Source organism: Lolium perenne, chromosome 6 (assembly GCF_019359855.2).
Source record: "Lolium perenne isolate Kyuss_39 chromosome 6, Kyuss_2.0, whole genome shotgun sequence".
Taxonomy (NCBI): domain Eukaryota; kingdom Viridiplantae; phylum Streptophyta; class Magnoliopsida; order Poales; family Poaceae; genus Lolium; species Lolium perenne.
The window spans coordinates 60,780,628-60,798,191 of record NC_067249.2 but is presented as its reverse complement, the minus strand read 5'-3'; the positions used below and the strand labels follow the sequence as shown (position 1 = coordinate 60,798,191).

Sequence of the window (17,564 nt, the reverse complement as noted above, 5' to 3'; positions counted from 1 at the left end):
TGTTAGAATGCTTAACATCTCTTGATCTTTATCAAAAATTTGGTTTTGGGAGTCATAAATTTTCTTTTTGGTACTTTGTGCCATCATAAAAAGTGTCGAGGGTTTGGTTTATTTGTTGGAACCTTGCTCTCTTGGGAGTTGGTTATCTCATTCCTTTGTGCTTTGGTTTAATTAGCTTCTTATAATGAGATAAGTCTTTGGAGTCAATCTTGTGTTGATTTGATTCTTTGATATAATTTGGACAACCATTGTCTCTTGGTTTATTTGGTGTTTTGTCCAAATTGTATCTTCCTTTGGTTCTTGAAAGTATTGTGCATGCATATTTAATATATGTATATCTTATGGCATGTGTCACTTTCTTTGATCCAATATATAGGGTAAACTCCATCAAATCCTAATTTGACTAAGATGTGCATGAAATTCAATTTCATATCTATATGCACATAGAATTGTGGAGTTTGTCCTATATGTTGTAGTGTGTCTAACTACTTCGGACCCAATTAGTTTGGGGACCATTTTGTACTTACCTTTGTGTTAGGTACAATGGATATGCATTGAATGCTTGTCTCACTCTTGGAAAGAAGTGGTGACTCAATGGTAACGTGAGGCAAGCTAGGATGATCAACGAACACATATCTACTACATCCACACCAATGCTATCTTGGTAACAAGTATCTTCTCATGCATACTTTTCTTGTATCCAACCTTATGGTTGCATCTTGGCATGAATCTCTTGATTTGCAAATGTTGTGCTTCTTGCAAAAGTCTTAATGAAACCTCTTTATTGTGAATGTGAGTAATTTGAGATGAGTGCATTTGTTGGGAAGTATTTTAAATCATGCTCATGATTCATCCATCCCAACTATGCCTATCTAGCAATTTTGTTGCATATCAATTCCTCAAGGCTCTCACATGTGCAATATAGATGAAAGTGCAAATTTAGTTACTTCTTTTGGTATCCCCGTTTGTGATACTTGTTGCCTTTCTCAAATGCATCCCAACTATCCTCTATCCCTTGTTGATATTTGTGATGTATTTTAGTTGTTTGTGGTTGAAGTTCATGAATGTACAATAAGATAAAATTGAGCCTTTGGCCATGCTATTTAAGCAAAAATTCTTATTGGTATATTGCATGACTTCGTCTTGAATATCATACTATTTTTCTTGCGTATCTATTTTGTGTGTGCATGTTTCTTTGTGGATAAATATCTTTGTGATATTGCCCACTTAGAGAAACTTATACACATAAGAGATGATACATCTCCTTTTGATATCTTTTTTATTTATTGCATGTTGATTGGTCATGCCAAGCAATATAATTCATTGAAGACTATGATGATGTTTTTTGCTCATCCTTGTAATAGTCTTATAATATGCTTTATCATGCCTTTCACATATCCTCTTGGTTGAGCCTTTTTTTATTATGGTGCCTCTTACTTGTTGCTCAACTATTTGTTTGTTGCAAGTGTTAAGCTTATTGTTCTATCTATGATCTATTGCAAATGTTTGTGTTTTAAATGGTAATAAGGGAGTGAGGATTCCATGTTATGCATATTGTATTCAAATACAACATTTTAATTTATGCATGTACCTTGGGGAGCTTCCTCATTTGATTTAGAGCACTATCTTGTGGCGATCATTAGAGTTTGATTCACTTGGTATCTTTTGTTTTTGAATGATATTATGGGAGTGATGATTCCATGTTTGTGCACTTTATACTCTAATGGAAATTGTCTAGTTTTGTGCACAAACCTTGGGGAGCTTCCTCATATTATTTAGAGCAATCTTCTTGATCTTATCATAATATCTATCTTTCTTTTGGTATCTTCCTTGTGGTTCATTTGGTTGCTTGCTTCATTTGTTGAAGCTTCTTGACTTTTTTATCTTTTTGCAATCTTTGATCCTATCTATAGTGTGATTCCTTCCGAATATTCGTCATTGGATATGAGCATTTGATTCCACTCAAATTATGAGAAATGCACACGCTATGGAGGAACTCTCACTATATTGGCCTTCTAAATTTTTCACCCATTTCGGCAATTGGTGCCAATGGGGGAGAAGTTTGGAGGGTTTAAGGGAATTTGGTTATGTCTTTGCTTTGTGCTTAAGCATGTGCTTTTATTGCATTGCATCTTGTTGCTTTGCATAGTTGAATATTTAGAGGAAACTCCACTAGGCTTTGAATGCCAATATATGCAATGAAAGTCAAGATCATTCACACATGCATATATTATGGGGGAGTTTGCTCTATATATTCAACTTATTTGTTACTTCAATTCCTTATATAAACCCTCTCAAAGAGATTGTCATCAATTACCAAAATGGGGAGATTGAAAGTGCATGGAGCCCCCATGTGTGGTTTTGGTAATTAATGACAATCCCTATGGACTAATGTTTGCATTGAGTTATATTTGTAGGAGTTGTCCATAGGCAATTCTTGAACCATATGTTGGCTTCAAGGTTGCAATAAGAAGAAATTGATGAAGGATATCAAGTGTCAAGTATGTCTTGAAGATGAAGATGAAGTGAGCCCTCAAGCTACTTCAAGACATCAACATGATGAAGAATGAAGAAATGAAGTGCAAGTTCAAGATGAGCCATCTCGAAGAGATCCTTTGCTTGAGTCTTGCCATCCATATGGTGATCATGGATATGTGAAGATGCGCCGAAGAAGAAGCTCTCCCATGGTGGATTATGGGGGAGCAATCCACAAGACTTCGTCAAGCAAGCACAAGCAAGAAAGGCGTTCCATCTTGTTGAGGTCAAGATCGTCGTCATCGAGCTCAAGTGGAATGCGCAAGTATAAGGTTTGCTCTTGATAGGGTTTGTTTCTCACCGGTCTCATAGTGTAGTTGGAGACCGGTTTATAGTTTAGTTGCCGTACTATCAAGAGGGCTCTCGAGTGAGTAACTCGATCGTATCGTTCGGAGAGAGCTCAAACCTTTGCATCCTTGCATCATCTTTCTTGGTTGTTATTTGGACCTTATCCATGTGATGTTTTAGAGCTTGTGCTTATTCTCATGACAAGCTCTAGTTCATCGAAAACGGATTTCGCATAGATCACTTGTTGCGTTTTCGAGTTTGGTTCATCATCTTTCTTGGTTTTATTTGGATCTTATCCATGTGATGTTTTAGAGCTTGTGCTTATTCTCATGACAAGCTCTAGTTCATTGAGAATGGTTTTTCCATGGGCAACTTGTTGCATTTTCAAGATTGGAGGTTTTACCGGTATGTCTTTTTGAGATAGGTCAAACCTTTCATCATTTGTTTCTATCCTCCTTTGCTGGACTATGATGTTTCTATGCATATTGTTGTAGAGCTCGTTGTTGTGATTTCAACGAGCCCAAGATCATCGAAATCGGAGTCCGGATGCAAAAGTTATGCCCGTTTAGTTTTGGTGTTTGCAGTTTTCGTACGCCCGATATTTTGGAAATATCCGGGACGGATTATCCGGGCCGGATATTTCGGAAATATCCGGCCCCCCCGAAATCGTCTAAGGACCGGAAGAAAAGCAGCTCTGGATAGGGGCCGGATTTTTGGCCGGATTTTGTCCAGGTTTTGTCCCTGAGGCCGGATTATCCGGCCCCGGGATAATCCGGCCCCAACTTGGGCCGGAATATCCGGCCCTGTTTTTGCCCAAACGGCTTGATTTTCTTGGGGGGTATAAATACCCCCCTTCTTCCTCCTTGGGCTGTGCTTCTCTCACTCTCTCTCCCCTCCATTGTTGAACTAGAGAAGCTTGCTCCATCTCTCAATCCCTCCATGATTCTTGCCCCCATTTGAGGGAAAAGAGAGAGGAGATCTAGATCTACATTTCTACCAATCAAATCCATCTCTTTGTGAGTGGAACTCTCTAGATCTTGATCTTGGTGTTCTTTGTGAATTCCTTTGTTCTTCCTCTCTTATTCCCCCAATAGCTTTTGTAGCTTTGTTGGAATTTGAGAGAGAAGGACTTGAGCATCTTTGTGGTGTTCTTGCCATTGCATTTGGTGCATCGGTTTGAGTTCTCCACGGTGATTCGTGGTGGTGAAAGCAAGAAGGTTGTTACTCTTGGGTTCTTGGAACCCTAGACGGATTCTAGGCCTTTGTGGCGGTTTGTTGGGAGCCTCCAATTAAGTTGTGGATGTGTGCCCCAATCTTTGTGTAAGGCCCGGTTTCCGCCTCGAAGGAAATCCCTTAGTGGAACCGTGACCTAGGCCTTTGTGGCGAGGGTCACCGGAGATTTAGGTGAGGCGCCTTCGTGGCGTTCGGTGTGTGGTGTGAGTACCGCATCTTGGGGTGAGGCCTTTGTGGCGTTGGTGTGCATCGAGCAACCACACCTCAAGGTGAGCCTCTTGTGGCGTTCGGGAGCACTAAGCAACCGCACCTCTCCACCGGAGATTAGCACTCGCAAGAGTGTGAACTCCGGGATAAATCATCGTCTCCCGCGTGCCTCGGTTATCTCTATACCCGAGCTCTTTACTTATGCACTTTACCTTGTGATAGCCATCGTGCTTGAAGTTATATATATCTTGCTATCACATACTTGCTTGTTTTGCTTAGCATAAGTTGTTGGTGCACATAGGTGAACTCTTGCTTAGAATAAGTTGTTGGTGCACATAGGTGAACCATAGTATATAGGCTTTGGGTTTGACAAAGTAAACGCTAGTTTTATTCCGCATTTGTTAAGCCCATCTCGTAAAAGTTTTAAATCGCCTATTCACCCCCCCCCCCTCTAGGCGACATCCGTGTCCTTTCAGAAGCATCCCGTGTTCGCTCGTGGAGCCTCCTGGTGCTTTGGCAGATTTGGCTCGAGAGGAACGCCCGCACGTTTTGGCAGGCTCCTTCTTCGGTAGCCTCTACGGTCGCTAAGATCATCAACGAGGCGGCTGCTTGGGACTTGGCTGGCGCGAAGATCATCCTACCCCACGAGTAGTCATGAAGCGACACAACCTGAATACAGATTGAATCTCTGTGCTTTCTGTGCTAGTCCCTTGGATCAATCGCTAGCACACACAGTTCGATGAATAACCAGAATAGCAAATGCGTCAATTATTACAACGTATGATCCATGGTATAATTATTACAAAGCGCATAGCTCAAGGCTAGCTGAAAATAACATAGTTCAAGCAGCAAATAAATAATCGAAGAGCTCCATCACGCCACAGGCGAATATGTTGGGTGTAAGCTCGCAACCTACGGTATCTCTTACTCGTCTTCAGAATAACCTGCAACATAAAAACGTTGCAGCCCCGAAGGGTCATTACACTTGGAATGGAAATGGCAAGATGTCATATGGTGGCTTTTCTGGCGCCTACAACTACATGATATTTGGCAGGTGGAGTTCATATTTGCGTAAAGCCAGTTTTGTTTTCCCTACTCTCAAAACATTTATTTAAAATATAGTATTTCAATCAGACTAATTACTACCCATAATCCACCTGGGGCATTAATATTCAGAAATTCGACTGACGAGATCATCCAACAGTTTCAAGCTCTAATTGCTCTTAGATGTCCGTAACCGGGGACACGGCTAAGTACTTAGTTTTGACACTCTCGAGAGGCTGTACACATTCCCCACATGACCTAGTCTGTTCTTCTTCCATGATGCGCATTTTGCTCAAATGGACAGATGTCGACTAGGACAAGACCTTTCAGAAGCAATACCTCAACCACAATGGACGCGCTCCGTCCTACCAATATCTACCACCCTCTGTACATTGGGTCGAGTTCTCGCAACCTACTCAATCTAGCCAGAGCCCATATAGCATGTGGTTGTACTGGAAGCTACTAAAACAAGAAAACCGGGCTAATCTCTTTGTTCCTGGGTGGCCAACCTCAAGTGTGATGCACACGGTGCTGCCATAGAAATGACCCCGGTGCAACCACTCAACATAAACCAAGCATTACCACTTACCACCCAGGGGTGTATTAATTTGACATGGTTGTTTTCATTAAGAGAATAAAACATTTATCTCTCGCAACCTCTCCACTTTGATAATATCCCAGGGCCAGCAATTTGAAAACAGTATGCACATAAAACAACTACCAATGCATAGAAAACAGTAGGATAATGAGTTTGTGACACTTGCCTTGGTCGGTGTTCAAACAGTGGTCGCAATCACACTCGTTGCAATCCGGGCAATCTAACGCAAGCAAAACAATTCACAATCAAACACCAAACAACACAAACAGGTATAACACATAATGAAAATATGCATGCATGCTCTGGAATGAAATTTGATATCAAACTTTTTTATAAACAATTACTTTATGCAATAAAGGTTTCAAATAGCCATTTAACCATGATCAAAATATATATGTATAAAATAGTTTCTAATATCTCTTGCAGGCATACTGGTGGATAGGCAATTTGAGTATCTGCAACTTGGCGTTGGATTCATATTAAAACAGTTTACAGAGTTTAAAATATACTAAAAATACTATATACACTATTTTAAATTGGAAAAATCGCAAGATTCGTAAAAGAACAAACTAACAGTACCAAAATGTTCCTCTCATTTTTCTGAATCCAAAGATATATTACTTGTTCAAAACCGAGTTACGAAAATATGTTTATGATTTTTTCAAGATTAAACGTTTCGCGGTCGTTTAATAATTTGCTCCGAAAAGCTGTCAGGAAAAGTTTCTCGGATGGAGAAACTTTCTACATGAAAGTTACAGAGAATTCAATTACGAACTCAATGCAAAAGGAATCATCTAAAACGGAGCTATAGATTATTTGTTATGAATTTTCAAAGATTATATGCGTGAACAAGCTAGCACCAACTGCATGATCGATCGATTAGGAAGTACGAGACAGTACGGTTCAGTTATTTGAGCTACAGCCTACAGTGACCCTTGGATTCAGATCTGGTGGCATACGGAGGATTTGCTAATTCTACTCCAAAGTGAAAGCTGTGGCTTAGAGCATCCCCACTCGTTGGCGCTCCCCACGCCCAAATCCGGAGAAATTTTCGTCCGGATTGGAGTAAGGTTTGGCGTGGGGGGCAGTAGTTTCCCAGCCGCGTGCCCAGGCGAAGTCGACGATGCGAATTTAAAAAACGGAAACTTGACAAATTTCGGCTAAATTTGGGTGAATATAGACTAAATTTAATGATATTTAGACTAAAACGGGCGGAGTTCATACATAGAGGCCGAATTCGACTATATTTCGAATTCGGCAAGGTGAATTCAAACGCTAATTTTAAAACACGGCGCTCTACATGCCCAAATGGCGGTAGAACACCGTGTAGTCGCCGTCGCCGTCGTCGTCGGAGCCGTCGTCGTTGGCCTTCGGCTGCGCGGCCTGGCTGCTGCTGCCCTGGCCGGCGTCTCCCCACCCCGGGGATGGCTTGTACCAGTCATCGTCGGAGGACTCGAGGTCGACGACGGGGACAGCGACGCCGGATGGAGGTGTCGCAGGACGGCGGTACCGCGCGACATCGTCGTTGGCGGTTGGAGCGGCGCGGGCGGCGAGTTGGCGTGCGGCGGCCAGGTCCAGCAGCCGCCGCTGCTGCTCCGCCTCCTGGCGCTGCCAGTCGCGCCTGGCCCAGTCCAGTGCGGCGTCGTCCGCGCGCTTCTCCTCCTCCATGTCGGCAAGCGACCTGGCGATCGCCTCCGCCATCGCGGCCTCCTCCGCGCGCGGAAGACGATGCGTGCGCGGAAGACGACGACATTAACTCGCCGCGTGGCCGGCGAATGCAGACCGGCGGCAGGCTTTTACAGCGCGCGGAAGACGATGCGATGAGGACGACGATCGGTTTCTCTCGCCGACAAGTTGGGGCCACCAGACGCGCGGGAAGTTTCCTCGCCGTTTCGCGCGCTTTCGTTTCGTCCGGAGTCCCCGAGCGCTCCCCGGGGGGCCGGGGATGTCGTGGGATCGCCGGATGGATTTAGGCCCAAATCCGAACGAAAACGAGGAACCGGGGGCGCGACTGGGCCGAATTTCGCCGTCCGGATGGAAAAAACCCTCGCCGGGGGCCTGTTCGGGGGACGAGTGGAGATGCTCTTACTGTGGCACAGACGCGGCAAGGTGATGGCTCGGGCGGCGTCTCCGGATGATTTGCAACGGCGGTGACGTGGTCTGAGCGATGCGGCGGACACTGGCAGTACCGGCGGTGTTCTTGGCGACGGTTCTCGCGATCCTGAACGACGGCGACGACGGGACGACGACGACAACACCGGGCAGCACACTCTGCTGATCGTTCTTGTCTTCAGCAGAACTCCGGCGGCGACAATTTCCCGGCTCCTTAGTGGTCTGTAGATGGGGTAAAAGGATGAAAACGGGGTGGTAGATCAAGGGGAAGATATTGGCGTAGGCGAGAGGGTCTCAGGAGGTCTGAGACGACGGCGACATCAACCTTCGAAGCTCAGCGATGGTGGCGGCGCCGCGAACTTCGGCGAGAAATTTGCGCAGCCTGGCGGCGCAAAAATTGGGGATTTTAGGAGAATAAAATAGAGGAGGTTTGGGGGTATTTATAGGTCGAAAATCCGTGGCAAACGCCAGCGAAATCGTTGAGATTTTTGCGTGCATCGGTTCTCCGTTTCCTTCTCGTACAGGAGCTGGAGTTTTGCTGAAGGTTGAAGATGTACTGCGGGACCCACGGTCAGGAAAAGAAAAATTAAAGAAATCAAGAGAAGAGAAGATAGGATGCTGTGCGTCGTGGGTTGCTGGGACGACCAGCTGAGCCGTTTGGCTTGGCTGTGTCTTTTGCCCTGGCCGGTCAGTTCTCTTTTATTTTTCTTTATTCTTTTCTCTTTTCTGGTTCTTATTACTGTTTTAGCTACAGGTTATAAAACTGACGCAATTAATAATTTCAAAAATTTGTAAATACTCCCAGTACAATATCTGGACATAATGAGCACAGCTCCAATCCAGTAAGGCACTAGGATAAAAAATAGTATGCATATAGATTAATCAACAAGGAGCAATACTAGCAGTATAAAACTTTTATGCAAGATACAAGTAAAACATTTTCTAAAACTGAAACTTTAACATGCTGATATGATGCAATGCATGAATTTGAAATGCACAGTTTTTGGGATGTTACAAACCTAACCCCCTTAAGATGAATCTCGCCCTCGAGATTCGAAGTGGCTAGCAAATAGGTGTGGGTGGTCTTCTCGAAGATCATCCTCTCTCTCCCAAGTTGCTTCCTCCTCTGAATGATGATTCCACTGAACCTTGCAAAATCTGATCGTCTTGGTGCGAGTAAACCTCTCTGCTGTATCAAGAATCTTGACAGGCTTCTCCTCATATGTAAGATCACTTTCTAGTTGAACCTCATCCAATGGAATGGTGTCTCTCAACGGTGTGGCTGCCATCTCCGGATGACACTTCTTCAACTGGGATACATGAAACACGTTATGAACTGCTGATAGTGCCTCTGGCAATTCTAGCTCATATGCAACCTCTCCTTTGCGTGATAGAATTTTATATGGTCCGATGAATCTCGGTGCTAACTTTCCTTTAATTCCAAACCTCTTAATGCCACGGAGCGGTGAAACTCTAAGGTATGCTCTATCTCCCACTTCATATATAATTTCTCTACGCTTGGAATCCGCATAACTCTTCTGTCTCGATTGAGCTACCTTCAACCTATCTCGAATGAGTCTAACTTTCTCCTCAGCTTCCTTGATCACATCAGGTCCAAAGAAACTACGCTCTCCAACTCCATCCCATAACAATGGTGTTCTGCACTTCCTACCATACAATGCCTCAAATGGAGCCATCTCAATACTAGACTGATAGCTATTGTTGTAGGAAAACTCCGCATATGGTAAATTCTCATCCCAACTAGATCCATAATCTAGAGCGCAAGCTCTAAGCATATCCTCCAAAATCTGATTTACTCTTTCTGTTTGTCCATCAGTCTGCGGATGAAAAGCTGTGCTAAACTCCAATCTGGTTCCAAGTGATTCATGCAATTTGCGCCAAAAGTGAGAAGTGAATTGAGTACCTCTATCAGAAACAATTCCCTTCGGAACTCCATGTGAGCACACAATCTTGCTCATATAAATCTTGGCTAATTTGGCGCTTGTGTATGTGGTCTTTACTGGTATGAAGTGAGCTACTTTGGTCAAACGATCAACCACTACCCAAATTGAATCATACCCCGCTCTAGTCTTGGGTAATCCTGTGATGAAATCCATACCAATTTTGTCCCACTTCCAATCGGGTATAGGCAGCGGCTGTAGCAATCCTGCTGGTTTTTGATGTTCAGCTTTCACTCGGCTGCATACATCACATAATGCAATATACTCTGCAATCTCCCTTTTCATATTAGCCCACCAAAATCTCTCTCGTAAATCCATATACATCTTAGTGTTACCTGGATGAATAGAATATGGCGAATCATGAGCCTCCTGGAAAATCAACTTCCTAATCTCCGGATCATTGGGCACACATAAACGCTTCTCAAACCATAGCGTTCCTTGTTCATCCAAACGAAAACCTTCAGCTTTACCTTTCTCCATATTCTCTTTTATTTCATCCATCTCATCATCTCCCTTCTGAGCTTCTCTAATTCTATCTAGCAGCGTTGGCACCACCTCCATCGATGCTAGATATCCCTTTGGCACTATTTCCAACCTAAGATCTTTGAATAGTTCACATAAATCCGATGGTAACTCCCCTGCGGTTAAACCATTCACATAAACCTTGCGGCTCAATGCATCAGCTACAACATTAGCCTTTCCGGGGTGGTACTGCAAATCCATATCATAATCCTTTATCAATTCCAACCATCTCCTTTGTCTCATGTTCAGCTCTTTCTGAGTAAATATGTACTTCAAACTCTTGTGATCAGTAAACACCTCACAATGCTTTCCCATTAGATAATGCCTCCATACCTTGAGTGCATGCACGACGGACGCTAGCTCCAGGTCATGCGTTGGATAATTCCTCTCATGATGCTTAAGTTGGCGCGAGGCATATGAAACCACTCTTCCATCTTGCATCAATACACTACCAAGTCCTTGACGAGAGGCATCACAATATACTTGAAAATCCTTCTGAATATCAGGCAAACATAAAACAGGTGCACTTACTAGGCGTTGCTTCAATTCTTGAAAGCTGGCCTCGCACTCATCAGTCCAAGTGAATTTCTTCTCCTTCTTCAATAATTCAGTCATCGGTTTGGCAATCTTGGAGAAATTTTCTATGAATCTCCGGTAATATCCCGCAAGTCCTAGGAAACTTCGGATTTCCCCTGCATTTTTAGGCGACTCCCACTCAGTCACAGCTGCTACTTTACTTGGATCAACTGCAACTCCTTCTGCTGAAACAATGTGTCCAAGAAATCCAACTTTGTTCAACCAAAACTCACATTTGCTGAATTTAGCATACAACTTGTGTTCCCTAAGTTTCTCCATGATCAAACGCAAATGTTTCTCATGCTGATCTTCATCTTTAGAGTATATCAATATATCATCAATGAATACCACTACGAATTTATCCAAGTACTCCATGAATACCTTGTTCATCATAGTCATAAAATATGCTGGAGCATTTGTTAGTCCAAATGGCATAACTGTATACTCATATAAACCATACCTAGTGGTGAACGCAGTCTTAGGTATATCCTGCTCTCGAATCTTCATTTCGAAATAACCCGATCGAAGATCGATCTTAGAGAACACCTTTGCTCCTTTCAGCTGGTCAAACAAGTCATTGATATTGGGCAGCGGGTACTTATTCTTAATTGTCACCTCATTGAGAGAGCGAAAATCCATAACTAGTCTCTTAGTAGAATCCTTCTTCTCCACAAATAAAACAGGCGCTCCCCAAGATGATGAACTAGGCCGAATAAAACCCTTTTGCAGTTGCTCCCTAAGCTGTTTCTTAAGTTCCTTTAATTCCTCTACATCCATCTTATACGACCTCTTAGCTATAGGTCCAGTTCCAGGCATTAATTCGATGAGAAACTCAACATCTCTATCAGGTGGCATTCCTGGTAACTCCTCTAGAAACACATCCAGATAATCTCTCACTATATAAACATCCTCTATGCTAACCCCCTTAAGAGAATTAATCTTGGTACCTCTAAGTTCAAAGGTTGACTTGAAACGGATGCGTTTCTTCTCCGGGGTTGTAAGCATAGATGAGTTTTAGATAGATAGAACTATAGGGAAAAGACTACCCATACTAATCACAACCATGGCAGCAAGCATTCACACCAAACATATCACACAACAATCAAACAAGACATCCCTGTAACAAACACAAAATCTGTCCAAAATTTTACTACTGTGAAAACGTATTTTACAGAGGCACTTCAATATGTCAGAAAATTTAGCCAATTTTTGTGCATGTACAGGAACGAATTCCGCACCTAACCTGAATTTTTCGTGATTTTTAGAGTTACCAGTAAAGCATGAAAAATCGCGTGGTAAACAGCAACATCCAGAAAACTGCACTTCTTCAATTCAGTACTTTATGAAAAACGTCTTTAATATCATAAATCCTCACGAAAATTCCTAGCAATTCAAGGGTTCAACAAATAACAGATCCTAAGCAATACCTTGGCCATACCACAAGACGATATGGTCAATATCCTAGCTATCACGAAAATCGATTTCCTAACGAAGAACTAAGGGCGACAAATCCTAGTTAAACTTTGAAGAGTTTGGCGTAGTCCGAGATCTTCATGAAATTGCGCTTCTTCGAGTGAGTGTTCATTGTTGGTGGTGTGTCCTCTTTCAGAGGGTCTTCCTCATTATTATACATAATTTAGATCACCTTCTCGGAGTCATCTTATCCATCTTCTTCTTCGGTGTATGCACCAACTTTGATTCCATCACCATCCTCACCATCATGTTCATATTATCCAATGATTATTCCAACAGAGGTTTGACTTGTTAACTCAAGTGGGTAATAAACATCTACTATTTTGAATAGAGGAGAGTGAGAAAAATGATAGATATAGAATTATGAGAAATAAAGAGCGAGAAGATAGAAGACAAACTTAAATAGGTTTTCAGTTCCTATAGTCTTCCTAATCTACTCCATTTTCTAAGGTCACAAACCTACAGGCAACACAATGCTCTGATACCATCTGAAGCGACACAACCTGAATACAGATTGAATCTCTGTGCTTTCTGTGCTAGTCCCTTGGATCAATCGCTAGCACACACAGTTCGATGAATAACCAGAATAGCAAATGCGTCAATTATTACAACGTATGATCCATGGTATAATTATTACAAAGCGCATAGCTCAAGGCTAGCTGAAAATAACATAGTTCAAGCAGCAAATAAATAATCGAAGAGCTCCATCACGCCACAGGCGAACATGTTGGGTGTAAGCTCGCAACCTACGGTATCTCTTACTCGTCTTCAGAATAACCTGCAACATAAAAACGTTGCAGCCCCGAAGGGTCATTACACTTGGAATGGAAATGGCAAGATGTCATATGGTGGCTTTTCTGGCGCCTACAACTACATGATATTTGGCAGGTGGAGTTCATATTTGCGTAAAGCCAGTTTTGTTTTCCCTACTCTCAAAACATTTATTTAAAACATAGTATTTCAATCAGACTAATTACTACCCATAATCCACCTGGTGCATTAATATTCAGAAATTCGACTGACGAGATCATCCAACAGTTTCAAGCTCTAATTGCTCTTAGATGTCCGTAACCGGGGACACGGCTAAGTACTTAGTTTTGACACTCTCGAGAGGCTGTACACATTCCCCACATGACCTAGTCTGTTCTTCTTCCATGATGCGCATTTTGCTCAAATGGACAGATGTCGACTAGGACAAGACCTTTCAGAAGCAATACCTCAACCACAATGGACGCGCTCCGTCCTACCAATATCTACCACCCTCTGTACATTGGGTCGAGTTCTCGCAACCTACTCAATCTAGCCAGAGCCCATATAGCATGTGGTTGTACTGGAAGCTACTAAAACAAGAAAACCGGGCTAATCTCTTTGTTCCTGGGTGGCCAACCTCAAGTGTGATGCACACGGTGCTGCCATAGAAATGACCCCGGTGCAACCACTCAACATAAACCAAGCATTACCACTTACCACCCAGGGGTGTATTAATTTGACATGGTTGTTTTCATTAAGAGAATAAAACATTTATCTCTCGCAACCTCTCCACTTTGATAATATCCCAGGGCCAGCAATTTGAAAACAGTATGCACATAAAACAACTACCAATGCATAGAAAACAGTAGGATAATGAGTTTGTGACACTTGCCTTGGTCGGTGTTCAAACAGTCGTCGCAATCACATTCGTTGCAATCCGGGCAATCTAACGCAAGCAAAACAATTCACAATCAAACACCAAACAACACAAACAGGTATAACACATAATGAAAATATGCATGCATGCTCTGGAATGAAATTTGATATCAAACTTTTTTATAAACAATTACTTTATGCAATAAAGGTTTCAAATAGCCATTTAACCATGATCAAAATATATATGTATAAAATAGTTTCTAATATCTCTTGCAGGCATACTGGTGGATAGGCAATTTGAGTATCTGCAACTTGGCGTTGGATTCATATTAAAACAGTTTACAGAGTTTAAAATATACTAAAAATACTATATACACTATTTTAAATTGGAAAAATCGCAAGATTCGTAAAAGAACAAACTAACAGTACCAAAATGTTCCTCTCATTTTTCTGAATCCAAAGATATATTACTTGTTCAAAACCGAGTTACGAAAATATGTTTATGATTTTTTCAAGATTAAACGTTTCGCGGTCGTTTAATAATTTGCTCCGAAAAGCTGTCAGGAAAAGTTTCTCGGATGGAGAAACTTTCTACATGAAAGTTACAGAGAATTCAATTACGAACTCAATGCAAAAGGAATCATCTAAAACGGAGCTATAGATTATTTGTTATGAATTTTCAAAGATTATATGCGTGAACAAGCTAGCACCAACTGCATGATCGATCGATTAGGAAGTACGAGACAGTACGGTTCAGTTATTTGAGCTACAGCCTACAGTGACCCTTGGATTCAGATCTGGTGGCATACGGAGGATTTGCTAATTCTACTCCAAAGTGAAAGCTGTGGCTTACTGTGGCACAGACGCGGCAAGGTGATGGCTCGGGCGGCGTCTCCGGATGATTTGCAACGGCGGTGACGTGGTCTGAGCGATGCGGCGGACACTGGCAGTACCGGCGGTGTTCTTGGCGACGGTTCTCGCGATCCTGAACGACGGCGAAGACGGGACGACGACGACAACACCGGGCAGCACACTCTGCTGATCGTTCTTGTCTTCAGCAGAACTCCGGCGGCGACAATTTCCCGGCTCCTTAGTGGTCTGTAGATGGGGTAAAAGGATGAAAACGGGGTGGTAGATCAAGGGGAAGATATTGGCGTAGGCGAGAGGGTCTCAGGAGGTCTGAGACGACGGCGACATCAACCTTCGAAGCTCAGCGATGGTGGCGGCGCCGCGAACTTCGGCGAGAAATTTGCGCAGCCTGGCGGCGCAAAAATTGGGGATTTTAGGAGAATAAAATAGAGGAGGTTTGGGGGTATTTATAGGTCGAAAATCCGTGGCAAACGCCAGCGAAATCGTTGAGATTTTTGCGTACTGGTTCTCCGTTTCCTTCTCGTACAGGAGCTGGAGTTTTGCTGAAGGTTGAAGATGTACTGCGGGACCCACGGTCAGGAAAAGAAAAATTAAAGAAATCAAGAGAAGAGAAGATAGGATGCTGTGCGTCGTGGGTTGCTGGGACGACCAGCTGAGCCGTTTGGCTTGGCTGTGTCTTTTGCCCTGGCCGGTCAGTTCTCTTTTATTTTTCTTTATTCTTTTCTCTTTTCTGGTTCTTATTACTGTTTTAGCTACAGGTTATAAAACTGACGCAATTAATAATTTCAAAAATTTGTAAATACTCCCAGTACAATATCTGGACATAATGAGCACAGCTCCAATCCAGTAAGGCACTAGGATAAAAAATAGTATGCATATAGATTAATCAACAAGGAGCAATACTAGCAGTATAAAACTTTTATGCAAGATACAAGTAAAACATTTTCTAAAACTGAAACTTTAACATGCTGATATGATGCAATGCATGAATTTGAAATGCACAGTTTTTGGGATGTTACAAGTCATCTTTTTAGCTTTTTCTTCTCCCCGCAGGTCTTGACTAAACCTGCTGGATTGTCTGTTTGAGCCGGTTGACTGTGTACGAAACACTCTCTTCTATTAATATATCGAGCAGCTCACCTGCCGAATTCTCAAAAAAAAATTACCATCTTGGCAGTAAGTGTCAGGATATATGAGCCATATGTCAAATTAATCAGACTTAAGATATTAGCAGCAATGCCTCATTATAGTTATGCTCCCCCTTTGGCCAGGGCTGCACATACTATTTTTTTCTTATCATTTATGTAGGTCTGCGTGGTATTTCGTGAGACTGGGTGATCTAGCTAATCATGCTGCTTGGGTAATATACTACATGATGTGAGTTGAAGCAATTCAATTCTGCACATGCCCAATTATTCAGTGTATTTGAGAGTAGATGAAATGAAAAGAACAAAAACTAAAGATTAAGATGATAGGGAAAACTCATTCTGCACTTATTCGGGTCGATCATGTTTAGAGCAAAATTTAGATTGTGCCCACGTTTTTTTATCGAAAAGTTATTTTTCTTCACTCCCATTGCAACGCATGGGCATTTTTACTAGTATAAAACATTTTGGCAAGCTAAATCAGTTCACCAAAATACGGTTGTTCTATATATTATAGCGAAGTGGAGTGGAAACTTAAAACGAAGGCCCTACATGCAGCCTTTATTTTCAAACATCTAGATTTGTACTTTAAAGTACAAAAAATATGAAACAAAATTCTAGAGGTAATCATTGGCTACTATAAATGTGTAAAATCTCAATACAAACTACTTTGTATTGTAGGCTACACTAAAAAGATAAAATTTGACAAATTTTATAGTGAACATTGCACATTTCAACTCTAGATAATTTGTCAGATTTTGTCATTTTTGTGTCCCTGTAATATATTTTAGTGTATATTGAGATTTTACATGTTTGTAGTGTACATCATTGGTCACCACTACGTTTTTTTTCATATTTTTCGAATTTTAAAATATGAATTATAAATTTTAAAAATTTAACATGTAGCTTGGCCTCCAATCTATTTTACTCCGGTGAATGGAGGGATTACTTTTTTTTGCAAATCACATACTTCAATACTTAATCATCGGGCTTACAATCGTTTTGAAGACAAACATCTAAGAACACAGGAATATAATTTAACCAAAGACATCTACGTCTTGGCCTCCAATCTATTTACTCCCGTGAATGGAGGGATTACTTAATTTCTTTCTCATGGACCAGTTGGACCCGTGCTCCCAGAAAACTAAAATGGCATTTAGGAGTAGGGTTTTTGCACCGTAGACCCCTAGTGCCGACAACCTATGGGTTGACGGATTTGGCCCATGGATCAGTTACGTCAAACACAGATCAAAACGACACACGGTCGAAAACATTCGGCAAAGGCACGTCTTCGTCTCCGGTCCCGCGACTAACTCGGAAGTTTGGATGATTTCTCGTCTCGTCTCACACGATCGCATCAAACAGCTTTGTTTC

The 17,564-nt window shown here is 42.1% G+C and overlaps 2 long non-coding RNA genes across 2 annotated transcripts; both read right to left on the bottom strand.

Annotated features, from left to right (window-relative positions):
- Nucleotides 1-4,937: 4,937 nt before the first annotated feature.
- LOC127308124 (uncharacterized) lies at nt 4,938-8,503 on the bottom strand. Its single transcript, XR_007856283.2, has 4 exons — nt 8,343-8,503; nt 7,995-8,239; nt 6,072-6,125; nt 4,938-5,207 (listed from the first exon to the last, which is right to left on the bottom strand). It is a non-coding gene; the product is annotated as an uncharacterized lncRNA (long non-coding RNA).
- Nucleotides 8,504-13,057: 4,554 nt separating this feature from the next.
- Nucleotides 13,058-15,670, bottom strand: LOC127308125 (uncharacterized). Its single transcript, XR_007856284.2, has 4 exons — nt 15,377-15,670; nt 15,029-15,273; nt 14,192-14,245; nt 13,058-13,327 (listed from the first exon to the last, which is right to left on the bottom strand). It is a non-coding gene; the product is annotated as an uncharacterized lncRNA (long non-coding RNA).
- Between the last annotated feature and the right edge of the window lie 1,894 nt (nt 15,671-17,564).